Genomic DNA, 14,802 nt, shown 5'->3' with positions numbered 1-14,802 from the left:
AAAGCCAGGAATCATTTAGGGGACCCTCAGCACACTGCAGCACACACAAGTGCCTCCTGCACAGTTCCCTTCTCCCGCTTCCCAACTATCCACTATCAACTCACTGAATCCTCGAAAACAAGCCTGCAGGGAGTTTATGGATGAGGAAGGTCACTGAGGCACCCGTTTCGCTGTCCGTGGCAGAGTGGAAGGACGAGGGATTCCACCCAGAAACACTTGTCTCAGACCCAAGTAACCCAGTCCTATCACTCGTTAAAGGAAGCTGACAAGTCGGCTCTACTAACTTAACATGCTTGAGAGAATTTAGACTGTGGCCTTGGCAGTGAGGTTAACCCATTATCTTGTTCTAACCTGTTCAACACCTTGGACCTGCTACAGAACGGAGACTAGAATACTTCTCCTACTAGAATGCAACCCCACTTAGAAGGACCACATCAGATCCAGCTCTGCAGGCCATGTCTCAAGTCGCAGCAGGCAAAACCAGTTGTCAGTCCTCGTTCACCTTCCGAGTGTACTGAGTAGTCTGCAGTTCAAGGATGTGATTCTGTTCACTTAACAGAGTGCCTGGGTGCAGGCTTTTCGTGCCATGGGTCCGCAAATGGGAAGGGCACGGGACTCAGAATCAAGAGTCCTGGGGGCTGGCTCCAGCTTTGCACGGCCGGGTTGAACAGCTGAATACTTACCGTTCCGCTTTATAGCTAAGGACCCCAGTGTCAGCTCTGTTCCCCCTTTTTTGTGCTGTTCTGCCAATGATGCTTATAATGAAAACTAGGGCCACAGAAAAGAAATGAAAATCATCAGCTGAGCTACCTCCCTTCAACTGCCAGGAAAAATTCCATAAGATGGCTTTGACAAGGTCCCGAGAGGAATGCCTCTTGGTGGGACTCATCCATCGCTAGGGAATGGTCTGAAGCTTTGAAGGCCAGTTTCATGTCCAGGTCACGGCCACAGCACCAAGAAGCAGGCCTGTGGGAAGCCTACGCTGCCTCTGGCTCCACTGAAGGCCACATGACTGAGCCACGGTCCACATCCAACAGCCAGAGCCAGTGGTGGGGGTTTGACCTGACATACAATCCAAAGAGCAACCTGCTCCTCGGGCATGAAACTGACTCTTTCCTTGGAATCTGATCTCTGACCCGGGAAATACTTGAGAAGAAGGGAGTTCAAGAGGGACTGACAGGTCAGGTACGGAGGGTGGCCAGAGTGACCACGCGAAAGAAAGGCCAGGGTGGGGGCGGGGAGGCAGTGATGGATTTTTGCCAAGATGAAGGGAAGCTGGACAGCAAGTGCTGCAGAGAAGAGATACACTCCAGGAGAGCGGAGTGGAGGTGTCACCACCGACATAAAGACGAGCAGAGAGTCACACGGACCACATGATCCATGGTGGAGCTGCCTCGGGACTTTCTAGCCCTTGCCACAAATCCACTTTTTCTGGAGATGATTTAATAATCTCTAGCCCTCAACTGCCACAGGCTGAACCGCTGGCGGGGTCCCTGTGAAGGCTGGGAATACAGTGTGCACAGTTCAGCACAAAGCTACACTTCTAACGGAAAAAACAAACTTGAAAAGGGCCCAACGTCTCTTCGGCGTGGACCACCTGCCAGGCGCGCTATATTTCCCCATCTCAGCATTTCTCACAACCCCATTCTGCCCACCAGCACCCCTCCCCACCATGGCTACAGTCTCGTTTCACCAGAGGGAGCTGGCTCAGAAACTCAGGTAAAATCGCTCTCACTGTGAATGGCGCGGCTGGGAAAGGAGCTCTGCTTGGTCTGGCTCCCAGATCCTCCTGCTAACACAGTAGACCACGTGACCTCAGCCCGGCAGGAGCAGGGACTCGGCGGCGGACTCTCAGCTGGACCAGGCCAGTGGTCCACCCGTAGGCCAATGTCTGCTGGTGGCATCAAAATCTCCTGACACTTTATGAACATGTCCATTCCCAGGCTCCAACCCCAAAGGTAGAGATTCAGAAGGTCTGGGCAAAGCCTGGGAATCTGCACTTTGCAGGCGAATGAAAGGTACTTCAAGACTTCTAAAATCTGCCCCCCACAATTCCTGAATATTGTAAATAGAGAAAAAAAACAGTTTGAAATACGAGTCGGTAAAACAAAAGCTGTACAAAGCTGTACAAAGAAAGGCAAATACAGCTCTAAAGGAACTTATAACAAAAGTGGGAAAGATCTTAATTGGAAAGATAACAATACAGTATACACCATGAACTATTTAAAGTCTAGAAAAATGGAGCGTGGGAGGGGGCAGTATCCAGAACGTCCCCTCTTCCTTCCTGTTGCACACATGCTTCCAGATAGAAAGAGAAAGAAAGAGAAGTAGAAACGGGGATTCTCTCTGGCCTTTGCTTTGGGAACCCCAGTTAAGGACCAGATGACCAAGGCTTTCACTGCAGTAGGAAAGCAGCATGAAGGTCAGGTTCAGCTCTTGCGATCACACAGATCTGGATTCTGTCCCCGCTCCACCACGTACTCTCTGTGTGACCTCGGACCCTGTCTGAGCTCAGTTCTTCATCTGTAATACAGAGATAATAATACTCACCTTCAAGCCAGTTTCAAAGATTCGGTGACATAAAAATTGTAATATGTGCCTAACCAGGGTGGGACATCTCAGCCTTCAAAGGGTGACAGGGAACCTAACAGAAACCAATCCAATCATATACTAAGAATACTGATGGATCAACCTTTCCATTTATCCTGTGCACGGATCCCTTTGATCTGCTCCCTTGGATCCATTCTCCATCCTTCTCTGGCCTCATCTGTGCACCAGGTTATCTCCTTCTCAACTACATCACCTGTACTCCCTTCACTGTCTTGTGGTTGGGTCTGGCCAATGAAAGGTCCAAAAGGAGATGAGACAATGCTCCCCGTCCCCCCTCCCTACCACCCCTAACTGGGGCCACATTTCTGACAATGCTTTCATCTGGCCAAGCCTACAGTGTCTGTTGAGCAGCTCTTCCTCCACAATTGTAGGTATCACTGGCATCTAGTAACACAACTGCCTCCCTCAGCCCCTTCAGCCTAGGGGTAACAGCTCCTCCCTGCGGTTGCTCATCTCTGGGCTCCTCAGTATCTCTTGTCAATTACCTGAAATCCACCCACACCACTATAAATAGTCACATCATAAAAATCTCCTGAATTATCTGAATGGGATTCCATCTTCTGCCAGAACCTAATATGATTCATCCTCCTTGCTGACAAACTGCTTTCTCTCAAGTGTGCCCCATGCTCCCAGTGGCCATTTTTGAGCCTAATGATTCTGTCCGTCCTTTCATCTGACCCAAGCTGAAGCAAAGACATTTTTCTCCTGATGACGTTGGAACTGAACTAGAAGGGATGGCTTCTTATATACAGAGGAACCATAATCCCAGGAGCTGAGAGGTAACCACATTTTTCCTACCACATGGCCTGAGAAACCGCAGGTCAGTCTGAAGAGAGGCAAGAAAAAGCAGAGGTGTAAAAAGCAGCAGAGATGAGCAAGGGAGAGCCTGAAGATGACCCTGAATCCCTAGAATAACACTCACAACCTTCTAAAGCATACTTTTTCTGCTTGAGTGAGTTTGTTGGTTACCATTACTAGCAACTGAGTGCTGAACATACGTTGTGAGGTTAATTTCAACTGCTTCCAGGTCACCTCTGTGGCTCAACTGGTTGAGTGTCTGCCTTTGGCTCAGGTCATGATCCCTTGAAAGACCTGCCTTACAAGTCCCACATCAGGCTCCTTGCTCAGCAGAGAGCCTGCTTCTCCCTCCGCCTGCTGCTCCCCCTGCTTGTGCACATGCACTCTCTCTCTCGCTCTCTCCCTGACAAATAAATAAAATCTTTAAAAAATAATAATTTCAACTGCTTCTAACCACCACCAAACCAAGAAGAAATATCCCTGAAATAGTAAAGGAATCAAAAGATGAAAGGAAAGGGATGACAGAAGCTAAAACTGACCCTACTGCACCAAAGGTAAAAAGTAAAACAAACAAACAAAAACACAAATAGGTCTACAGATACAAGAAAGAACAGAATTCCAGGGAGGTACTGTATAAGGTGCACTTCCGGCACTCAAAGACCAACAAAACAAAAGTTGAGGTGATTTTAGAATTGAGTCAGTGGAAACCCCAAGGGAAGCTTAATCACCTGCCTTCTGACCTTTATTCAGATGGTGTTAATGCTATTTCTCTCCTCCATAAATATAGCAAATTTGTAGCCAGCACTAATAGTCCTTACAGAGAGATTTCTTTAAAGTCAGTTACTCTGGGGTTTCCCGGGTAGCTCAGTTGGTTAAGTGTCTGCCTTGGGCTCATGCCATGATCCTGGGGTCCTGGGAAAGAGTCCTGCATCGCGGGCTCCCTGCTCGGTGGGAAGCTTGCTTCTCCCTCTCTCTCTGCCTGCTGCTCCTATGCTTGTGTTCTCTCTCTTTCTCTGTCAGATAAATAAATAAAATCTTTAAAAAAAAAAAAAAGTCAGGTACTCTGCATGGCTCCATGATACACCGAGGAGAGCATTTACCAACAACTGTGGCCCTAATATTAGGTTCATGGCACGGATCAGATAGAGATTTAACTTTAAAAATAAAAAGAGTGTCCAACTGACCTCCCTTTTAAGACCTGCCTTACTCAATCAACGTCACTGAGTACCTACTAATCACTGGACACTGACTAGGTTTTAAAGGGACCAAATGACAGATTATTTACCTCCCAAGACCCATGAGGAAGGAGTGACTGAGCCTCCAAACCTCCAAACCCTCTAGGATCAGGCATCTAGCCACCTCAGCAACCTGATCTCCCACCACTACCCCCAGCCCACCCCTGTGGCTTCACACCTCCTCCACCTGAGAGCCTGCAGATTCAGCAACTCTTCCTCCAGGAAGGCTCAAGTCTATTTAATGCTTAAGCATGCTGAGCGCTCATTTCAAATGTAATTTCCTTAGGGCCGCTTTCCCTGACTTCCTGGACTAGATCAGGTCCCTGACTACTTCTTCGTTCACAGCCATCAGTACAATTTTACATACAAGCATACAAATAGATCTACAATTTCTGTCTCTTCCTTCAAGCATGGGAACTATATAAGGGCAGGATCCTTCTCATCCCTTGAGCCTAGCTTAGTTCTAGGTCGAATGAATGAATACGGAGTCCTGAAAACACAAAGGAGGGACAACTGACATGGATTTAAGGGAGCAATTCCACCTCCTTAGGGAAGACTTCGGAGCATCACAGTCCCCAATATTATATAGCTCCTCTGACCTCCACTAACTATATCACTCCCTTAGCATATATGTTACATTCCATTGTCTTAACTTTATTCATCTTTGAAATAATAAAGAAATCAATGGCTGATGGAAAGGGGATGCCAGAAGCTGAATTTGACCATACTCCACTGTATGTGAAAAGTAAAACACAAAATGATTAGGCCTCTACCGGCAAGAACAGGATTCTGGTCAGGCTTCACCAAGACGTCTGGTGATGTCTCTAACCTGGGTAGGTTACAAACAAGAAGGACACACTTGGCTTTCCTTGGTAGCTCATTACACCCAACATTCTCCAGTCTCGCTCGGGAGTGGTCTTGACTCCAAGAGCTGAAAACTGACCACAGATCTCAATATAGTTACAGCTGCCTCTAAGGATCTTAATAATCCACTGCAGAACTAAGTGCCACTGGCTGTAGAGCTGCTTTTTAAACATTCTTCCCTCTTTATTTGTAAGGGGGAATATATGTAATATATTTATTTATATTTCCAAAGCGCTTTCCCCTCACTGCCTTCTCTCCCTGTGCTTCCCAACCACGAGGTAAGGAACAGCGGGCCAGAAGCCTCCGGCCAAACCCCGTTTCCTAGCACAGAAAAGTGAGACTCGGCCCAGTGATGCGACTCCCGAAAGCTGAAAAGACGGCCCTGGGGGCGGTGCTCCCTCGCTAAGAAAAGGCCTCAGGGACTGCCTTCCCACCCAGGTTTGGAACCTTGTAGATGCGGCAGGTTTCAAGTACGCACACAGCCCTAAGTGCACCCTCGCCGTGGGATCCTAAAGAGACTCCCGTTGCCGGCTTCGGGCTGCAAACGCCGGCCGCAGAGCTAATGACCAGGTAAACCCAGCACGCCGCCTGGCCGCCTCCTCCCGAGGGAACCGAGGGCGCGCCATCCCCCGCAATGCCAGGGGGACCCGGGGCTGACGCCGCGGCTCAGCTACCTGAACGCCGTGCACGATATACACCTTCTCAGCCTCGCTCAGCGTTACGGACGCCATGCTGCCGAGCCGCTCCGCTCGCCACACGTCATCTGCTCGCGTCGCCCCGGCGCGGACAGCGCCCCCCCCCACGCGCCCTGCGTCATCAACCTGCGCGGCGGCCGCTCCTGCAGCCACCGCCGCTGCCGCTACCGCCGGCAGCTCGATGGGCTTCTCCTGCGCGCCGCCCCGTGTCTGGACGAGTCCAGGAAGCCGCGGCGCCTCGTGCCGGGGAGCCATCGCTGCAGCCCGAGGCCGGGTCCCGGGTCGGGGGCTGCAAGGGGAGGCGACGGCGGCGGCGGCGAGAGCCCCACCGGGGGCCTGGGACTGGGAAACTGCCTCCGGCTTCACGGTCAGTTGGGAGGGGGAACTGGGGTTGAGTGAAAAGGCTGGGGTGAGGCCAGAGGCGCGGGCCGGGGCCGGAGCTTAGGACTTGTAGTGGGAGAGGCGCGCGTCGCAGTTTGCTCAGAGCCGGAGTTGAAGTAGCAGAGCGAGTGTGTGTGTGTATGTGCGTGTGTGTGTGTGTGTGTGAGAGAGAGAGAGAGAGAGAGAGGAGAGACCTGAGAGAGAGAGAAAGGACCTGAAAGAGAGACCGACCGACCCCGAGCGAGGGGAGGCGGATGTCATGATTGGCCTGAGGGGCTGTCTCCTTGCTCTCCTCCCCTCTTCCCCCCACCCCCATCCCTCCGTCCTGCATTTCCTTAGTCCCTAGGATGCGTGAAAAGAAGAGGCGGTGAAGCCCTCTTTACTTCGTTCTGGGTGGGGAGGGTCCTGGCCGGGAGTGAGTGCCCAGTAGTCCCGGGGCGTCCTCACTCCACCCCAAGGATTCCATCCCTGCCCACTCTCTCAGGGGCTGACCAGACGCTGACCCAGAACCTTGCAGGATTCCCCCTTGCCCCAGGTGGTCGCCGGAGCATTATCCCAAAGAGAGGAGGGGGCAGACTCTTGGTAGCTGGTGCTGGCCAGGGGCACAGTGTCCAGGCATCCCCAGTGCTTCCAAGCGATGGCTGGAAGCCTCGGCTTGATGTGTGGTCGCTGGGAGTTGTAGACAGCTGCCCCGGGAGAAAAAAAAAAAAAATCCCAGCCCTGGCCCTGGCCAAGTTGGAGTATGGGCCTTGGATATCCAGAAGGGATACCCACAAGGTGAATATAGGGTCACTGCAGGAGCCCAATAAGGCAAGGCAAGATAAGGTATGGTACAGATTTTAAAGAGGTCATGTGGATAAATGGGGGAAAGTTAACCCAGAGTGACTGAAGCAAGGGTGTCTGATGACTTTTCCAAATGTCCCTCTTTTAAGGAGCCTCCCTGTTCTGTAAAGTGAAAATACAGTAACCCTTGACAGCTTGATCATCTGAAGAATGTACTTCTTTGCTAGTAGCTTCGATACTGTCTCATAGGTGACTATTGAGAGCTTACTATGGATGGGCTTTGGGCCAACTTTGGAACACTAAGACAAATAAAACACGACTTCTGCCCAGAGTAGCTCCCCAGGCAGAGGAAAAGGCTCTAGGGTCAACATAACCACAGAACATGGTTAAGAACTACAATGGTGGCACCCATGAATACAGTGGGATTAGGGAGGTGGGTCAGAGGAGGGTACAGGGAAGAAGAATATACCTGCCCATATTCTTAAGCTGTAAACTGCTGGGTTCCAAAATAAATGATCACTTAGTGCACTGGACATGAGTTGCTTCTTATGTCTCCATAGTTCTCTTATAGGTGTACCTACAGGGAAGACATCCTGCAGGGTTGGACTTGGCCCTCCAGGGAGACTGGGAGAGGTGAAGCCGGAAGGCTTTTCTTCCGAATGAAAGCACAGGTGCCCCACCTGTTGGGGCACGTAGGAATCTTTGTGTGGTCGGACACCTGGTTTCTACGTGAGGAGCTTTGTGATGAGACAATAAGGCACTGCTGATGTTAGAAATGATATTCTGTTCTAGAGATTGCTCAGAAAGTAAAGACCCTGAACATGGAGTTTTAGTAGCTAGATAACTAAGAGAATTGTAGATTTAAAAAGTGGCAGCAAATGGACAGATCAGAAAAGACAGAAAGAGTCTGAGTTGGATATCATGGAATCATCTTTATATAAAGATCTTTCAATATGTCTTTGAAAATATAGAACACAAACTTGAACCATTCCCCTGACAACTGACTAAAGGTTCCTTGCTGGAGAAGAGTTGGCAGTATTTGCTAAATAATTTTATGAATGATGTCTGACATGTTAGGCTAAGTAGGTCTGAGAGGTGTAAACAGCCAAATGTTTATTTTCAGTTCTCTACTAAAACAATGACACGTTCAGTAACTGTTACATATCAATGCTGCCAGAACATTTTTTATCATGTTTGTTGTGATAATGCATTACACATTTTTAAAACTGATAAATTCGGAGTTCTTTTTTGGTTTATTGAAGCAAGTCAAAGAAGGCATGTTAGCCAGAAAATCAAGAAGCCGAGAATAACACCTTAGTCTATAAAACCAGCATGTTTTTCTATCGTCAGATTCTTTGGGGCGGGGTGGGTGGGCTATGTTTTGTAAGTCTGTCCATTCTGAACCTCTTACTATGTAAATTTTATTTAACATTAACTTACATAGTGTTTATTAGGTGCCGAGCTGTTCTAAAGCACTTTACAATGATTAACTGATTCAGTCCTCACAAGAGCCCTATGAGGCAAGTACTGTTATCCCTATTTTACAGATTGGGAAGCTGAGGTGCAGAGACATTGATTGTCTTGATCAAGGTCACAGGTCACATGACTAAAAAGTGCCGGAGCTGGGATTTGAGACCAGGCAATAACTCCCATACCTGCACTCCTAACCATCCCCTTATGCGGTCTCCCCACCAGACTACACTTCATTTGCCCGAGTATTCGGCGAAGGAGGCCTGTTTAGTTATGGAATTGTTAACTGCTCTGTAGGCTGTAGTTAGTTTTGATTCCAAAAGCAGGGAGTCTGTTCAACCATAAATTCACATCCCTTGACTCCTTCTTCTAAAGGAATGTCAAACATGGTGCGGAGGGGACGCTCGCTATGTCTGTTTCAGCCTCCCCTTTCAGATAAGGGAAAAGGTTACATACAAGCCAAGTGGAGCTTAACTCAGAGTAGCTGAGAAGAGCCCTCAACAACAGAGAAGGCTGTTGGATCTGGGACGGATGATGGAGCGAGACATGGAGACCCCGATGCCAACCATGTGCCTTACTCCCAAAATAGACATCTAGAAGCTCTTCAAACAGGAAGTATTTGTTTGCATGCCTGTGAGTGTCTAGTGTTCTCGTGGACTCAAAGAGATGGGAAGCTGAAAACACACCTGCCTAAAAGGAGTTGAGGATTTGCTGTAGCTCGAGAGCCCAGGCACTCGAACTAGTACATAAACAAGACAGTGAAATAAAGTGCCCAATTGAGCCAGTGTGGTAATTAGACGTGAGGCCGACCTGTAATAAGGTGCTAATTGTGCAGGCCAGGCATCAAGGATGAGAGGTAAAGAGCTGCTATTAGCCACTAGCAGACAACAATGACATTACAGAGGTGAAATAAATCTGTCCCACCTAACCTTGGTTAATTAAAGCAGTAAAAGCCAGTTACAGAAGAGCTTGGGGCAATGCTGAGTCCGCGGTGCTGAAGTTGCAGGGATTTCTTAAAAGACCAGCAGGGGAACATCTTCCCAGGCTCAAAGAGAGGCAGCCAAGTGCCAGGCCTTTACCTTTGCATTTTCACAATTAGCCCAGAACTGCAGAAAAGCAAATGCGAGTAACTTATTTTCCCTATGGATCTGTTTCCTTTAAACACTTCGATTTGTGCTGCCTGTGCCGTGTCTGAAGAAACACTCGATATAAATAATCTGTCAGTCATGCAGGCAGGTCTGTGGCTGTGTTGCTTTTCCAGACATTACAACTCTTAATTACAGTGGCAGAAAAACTGATAGGACTCCATCGGTAAAGCTTATTCTCATATAGAGGAATGGTGTTCGTGTGTGTTTCCTTTTGAGAAGGTAGCAGGGTGCTTCTCACATCTTTCATTAGGGCATGTGTGAACAAAGGGTGGGGGGGGGTCACATATTCTGATTAGCAAGTCTGGAAATACTTAAACACGTGTACCCATGCTCATAGCCCCAGAATCTGGATAGAAATGGAGGAGTGAAGTCGGGATATTGACCTGCTTGGGGGGAAGGGGAGAAGCAAATGCCACACTGCCTCTAGTTTCTTCTTGTGTTTGCATGTTTTTAATCACTTGCCTTCCTCTTTGGAAGCAGATTTCCAGAGACAAATAGCCAGGTTATTCCTGGCTCTCAACTGTGAAGGTAAGAAGTCTTCAGTTCCCTGTCCCACCCGATTCAGTTATCCATCCAAGAAATGCCAGGAAATACCAGGAAAACTCCATCTTTTCATAGTCTCCTCCAAACTGTAAGCTTCCTGGTATGTAGAAACTTGGCAATTGAACTCTGGATGTTTCCGGGCTACCTGAGACATGAATTTCTCCTGGTCAGGATCTGTGGGGACAGAATTCCTTTGGGTGGGATAAATATCTCACCTTAGAAAAATAAGCCTAGTGGGACAGATGCAGTTCTGGCCACAGTTCTGTTGCAGCAACTTCTAACGTGGCTGTGGACAAAGTGTACATTTCTAAACTGAGAAATAGCAGCAAAAAAAATCTAGAAAGGCAAGATGATTGGGAAGATAATGATCTTTTGGTACAAAGACTACTGGGTGTCTATTCCAGTGATCTGGGCTTTGCCACAGATCAGTTTTTGTGATTTTTTAAGAGCAAATCTCTTAACTGTTCTAAGCCTCCTCTTACCCTAAAATGTGTATCTTACCAAGATGGTAAAGCTCAGAACCAATCATGGATACACGTCCTGCTTCACTTTTAAAGATTTCTCTCGTACCACTTAGTAATATTTGATGCATTTTGGTAGTGCTTTTTCCACTCTGGGAAAAAAAAAAAGTGAATTAACAAAAGGAAATGATAATTGTTTGGAAAACTGAGCATGCTCAGGAAAATGCCTAACAGTTATTGGTGGATTTCTTTATATGAAGAAAGAACGGGGAAAGGAAGTTAAGGGATGCTTTTGGTAAACATATAAAAATCCAAGAAATTAACAAAATATTGAATTTGTTCCTGAGAACAGAGGATTCAGAATCTCAACCCTGCCGGGGATCTCGGCATGCGGCTCAGTCTTCCCTCGTCTTAGAGTTGAGGCCACCAAGGTCCAGGGAGGGCAACTCTTTGGCCAGAAATCAGGTGGTAGTGGCCACAGTAAGGGGAGTAGAATTGTGGCCTCCTGACCCCGAGCCAGTCTGTTTTAACTTAGCACTGGCCTCCCTTCTGTCTCCGAAGCCCTCGATCGATGTGAGAGAGCCTGTCCACAGGCTGTGGATGTGGACAGCTGTTTCCTTGGTCCCAGGGTCTTCCCAAGGCTCCATTCTGGTGTGGCACCTACAGGTGCCGGGGATGAAAGGCATCAGCAGGGATCTAAAGCTGTATGGCTTCCCTTCTTGCTCCCAGTGCCATTGCAGTAACTGGTTCTCTTGCTCTCCCCTTGATCTTAGATCCTTCCAAGGGCCTTCTGCTTTTAGTCCCTAAAAAAGCCAAATGCTTGCCTGGGTGATGTCACAGTGGCTGCATGTCTGCCCATGGCACAATGTGGGGGCAGGTGCCATTTTCAGCACCTCGGGTGGGACCTTTTGCTGGTTGGTCTCTGCCTAGCATGGGTGGGCTCTCTCTCCGAAAAAGCAGCGTGGTGGAACTTAGCCCCCCAAGAAGCATTCTCCAACAGAAGCAGATTTTAGGGACTCAGTCCTAGGGTGACTGTCCCCGCTGAAGTTTCACATACCTCCTGCTTCCTAGGTTAAGGCAGGATTAGTCCTTCCAAATGTTGGCTGGTGTTCAGCCAGGGCCCCATCTTAGAGGACAGAATGCTTAAGTTCAGGCCTGTGGCCCGTGAATGCTGCCACACATGACCCATCCACTAGCACCATCTCCACAGAACCATGTGTGGGCAAGAGAGCCAAACAGTAAGTAACCCAAGGTCATGGCGGAGGCACCGGCCCACCTTTCCCTTTGTTTTCTGGTTATGGGGCAAAATTAGTGGTTGCAGTGAGGAGTAAAAAGCAGGCTCTGGAATGAGAGCAGTCTGGGGAATGTACCCTCTCCACTGCTTCTTTAGAGTATGAGCTTAGGCAAATCTCTCCATGCCTAGTTTCCCTTCTCCAAAAGGGCATGGGAAAGCCAGGGTTTATATCTACAAGGTAGAACAGAAGTGAAGAGCAAAGAGAAGACGTGTCTAGTGCACAGCCCAGTGTCTGCGGGGTAGTAGATACCCAGGAAGAACTGGGGCCCCACTCTTAGATTCAGCATGCCCCCCACTGTGGCAGGAGCCAGGCAGAAGGCCCAGCTGGGAACCTACCCTCCCAGAGGCCAGTGGACCCGATTAGAACAGGTTCACGGACTGTGAGAGTAACACACTCACTGAAAAGACAAGCAGTGTTGTTGAAGGCAGCTGGGTTGGTGATACATTGTTGCCCTTGGAAAGATTTTGTTGCTGGGTTGCAGACTTCTGGAATGCAGGGAGATGGCTGCACAAGCCTGCGGCGGATACGGTCTGATAAACTGAGGGGGGGTAGTCACCTCTCTAACCGTTTTATGGACCTTCAGCTCGCTCCTAGAGCTTCATTTCTGTACTCATCTAGTTTGGATGAGGGCAGGTAATCCTTGCTGGTCTCTTTCTCAAAGGCTGAGTGTTTGAGGCCCAGCATGCGTAAGGTAGTCTGGGGGGCCGTGTCGTGATCCGTTGAAGAGACAGCTGCCAGAAGTCAGTCAAATAGCACAGAGAAGAAAGAAAAAAAAATTTTTTTTAAAGAACAGGTACAGTAGGCTTCCGGGAGCTAGTGGAAGGAATGTCTGTTTAGAGTCCATTTCTTGGGTTGTTTTTTTTGTTTGTTTTTTTGTTTTTTTTTTTTTCTTTCTTGGGTTTTTTCAAAAGAAGTCACGAATCTTAGAGATCCAATCCTTCCCAGTCACTTTAGAGATGAAGCCATCAAAGCGAAGCTGAAGTGACTTTTCCTGGGGTCCGTGAACTGAACTGTGTGAGGGAGTAGGAAACAGAACTCATGTTTCCTGCTTGGTCATTCCTCCCCTCCCCCTCTGGGAAAAGAAAGAAAGTCATGTGCTGTGCTCAGACTGTGGTCTATGGTGGCAGGCAGAGCTGGTTTTGAGTCCTGGCCTTAGCACTCCCTTGCTCTGTATGACCTTGGGAGTCTTACCCAAGACTTCTGCATCTCACTGGGTTGAGGTGTAAGAAGGTTGAGGTGCTGGATTTTTGTAAGAACTACAATGAGCTGCATTATCGAAGTCCTCAGTCATCATAGGCATTTGGTTCATGTTGGTGCCCATCTCCATTCCTGGAGACAGCGCTGCATGTTTTGTCTAAAACTTTTAGACAGAGTCACAGACAGACTTGGATTTCTTCATCTATGGAACAGAAGGACTTTGGCTCAAATCTAATAGATGGTCTTAAAGGTTTCTTCCAGCTCTAAAATTCTGACCCAGATGGTGACTTTTTTTAACCAGTTCATGGTACACATACATGGTCCTGTTTTAAAGTCTCATTAATTTTCCTCATTGTTACAACGTATAAAGTACACCTGTAGAAGGGGAAAGTAGACTGTTCCCCAAATGGGTGTAGTTTCTACGGATTCCCGATGTTTATGACCTGTATTATGGCATCCTCCGTGTGGATGTGATATAGGAAAGACGTTAGGGTTCCAAGCCAAGGGCCAAAAAAGAATTCTAAGACGTCTTTGGTGCAAACAGGTGGTTTTATTTAAAGCAAGGGGATAGACTGGGGGCATAAAGAGCCGCCCCCGGGGTCATGAGGAGTAGCCCATCATATACTTTCAAGGTGGGAGGGCATTAGGGATAGTGTAAACCTCCCAGGTATTTTGGAAACAAGGTTTCCAGGCTCCTCCGGGGCCTAGGTGTTGTTAGGAGAGGTCATTTATTGTTGTTTAGTAGAAACTCGGTCACAGACCCTTCAGATGTATATGGGTGGGTCATATGCTTGGGATGATTGCCAGCATGTATCTGATAAAGGAAATTTCCGAAGGAATTTTTGTGTTAAAGTAAACTTACAGAATGCTGGGGATTGGGCTAAGATCAAGATGCCTTTTGCGCTTAGCAGAGTATCAATATTGAGGCAGTTGGGTCCCTGAAGGAAGGTCACTCTGCCTGTTTCAAGGACTTGTCAGTGGGCTGTAGGCAGTAAGGAATTAATAATTCCTATTCTGCCTTTCTGTCCCACATCAGGTGTGTGGGGGTTTTTTTGTTTTTTTGTTTTTTTTTAGTAGATTTAGAAAGTCAGGAGGTGATGATCTGGCCACTTGTGGTACAGTAGTCCATTGTGATAAGTAAGAGAACTGTTAGTATCCATTAGCTGTCCAAATCCCAGACTTCATTCTGAGATGCAGGCCTAGTTTTAAGAAGTCTGAGCGTGCACATGAGTCTGTTTTATAAGAAGGTTAGGAGGCCAGAAGGAAAATTTAACTTACAACCCCTATCTGGTTTTCTCGGTGAACTTTATTGTTTATAGGGT

At 48.0% G+C, this 14,802-nt stretch overlaps 1 protein-coding gene across 4 annotated transcripts in view; it reads left to right on the top strand.

The window, feature by feature from the left end:
• Positions 1-6,319: 6,319 nt before the first annotated feature.
• ZDHHC3 (zDHHC palmitoyltransferase 3) overlaps positions 6,320-14,802 on the top strand; it is a 53,813-nt gene continuing 45,330 nt past the window's right edge. For all 4 annotated transcript variants that reach the window (XM_080831597.1, XM_080831596.1, XM_080831599.1 and 1 more), the window contains exon 1: positions 6,320-6,569. The gene's annotated coding sequence lies outside the window, so the exon portion shown is untranslated. The remainder of the gene's footprint in view (positions 6,570-14,802) is intronic.

Source organism: Martes martes (genome assembly GCF_963455335.1).
Source record: "Martes martes genome assembly, contig: scaffold_195, whole genome shotgun sequence".
NCBI classification, from domain to species: domain Eukaryota; kingdom Metazoa; phylum Chordata; class Mammalia; order Carnivora; family Mustelidae; genus Martes; species Martes martes.
This window is presented reverse-complemented; position numbering and strand designations above follow the sequence as displayed.